Source organism: Monoraphidium neglectum (genome assembly GCF_000611645.1).
Source record: "Monoraphidium neglectum strain SAG 48.87 unplaced genomic scaffold scaffold00597, whole genome shotgun sequence".
NCBI lineage: Eukaryota > Viridiplantae > Chlorophyta > Chlorophyceae > Sphaeropleales > Selenastraceae > Monoraphidium > Monoraphidium neglectum.
In genome coordinates this window covers 22,767-23,544 of record NW_014013031.1, presented here as the reverse complement: position 1 = coordinate 23,544, position 778 = coordinate 22,767, and the positions used below count along the sequence as shown (strand labels likewise).

General features: G+C 55.4%; 1 non-coding gene across 1 annotated transcript; it reads left to right on the top strand.

Moving 5' to 3' along the window:
- Nucleotides 1-126: 126 nt before the first annotated feature.
- MNEG_t16829 lies at nucleotides 127-200 on the top strand. Its single transcript has one exon. It is a non-coding gene; the product is annotated as a tRNA-Ile (tRNA).
- Nucleotides 201-778: the final 578 nt, after the last annotated feature.

Sequence of the window (778 nt, the reverse complement as noted above, 5' to 3'; positions counted from 1 at the left end):
AGTGCAGCCAAAAACCCTGCTGAAGTGATGCCATGTCTATGATCATATACTCAAAAAGATGCCCATCGGATCGCATTTTTCCAACAGCCAGCTATCCGGATAAGGTTCGTCTGACGCGGGTTCGACGTCCTTGTAGCTCAGTTGGTTAGAGCGCGGCACTTATGATGCCGAAGTCGCGGGATCGAGACCCGCCTGGGACATTTTGCTGACCCCTCACTACCACCCTCAACCTGCAAGCACGCCCGCACCCCCTCCCACTATCATCTGCGCTGTTGTGAGTCACCACTCACACACCCACCCACACCCCTCCCACACTCATGCACAATGATGCTTGCATTATGGCTTGCAGCCACACACGGCTTCAGGTTTACCTTCGTTCCTGTTGTCCTGTCACTGCCTTCCTGTCAACCAGTCTCCTAGGCGCCCTGTGTCCTCCGATCTCTCCGTGTTGGGATGGAGTGGCCAGCCTCAACGACAGGCCACTTACGATATCAGGGTTGTCGGTATGTCTGCGGCACAGGTGATAATCAATTGGATTGCAAGCTTGGTTATAGTTGACCCCAGGCCACAGGTGGATCACAGGTGCATTCAGTCGCATCTGGTGGAACGCCCAAGTGTTGGGCTCAAACAATTTGCTTGGGTGGCAAACGTGATGAAGACCGACTGAGCTGCTCAACTCTGTATGTGAGGAAGCATGGTGCTACATGTACACGTACACACCCACCCTCCATGCCCCTACCTCATCAAACGGCCGCAGCCAGCGCCCCCCCCCCCCCCC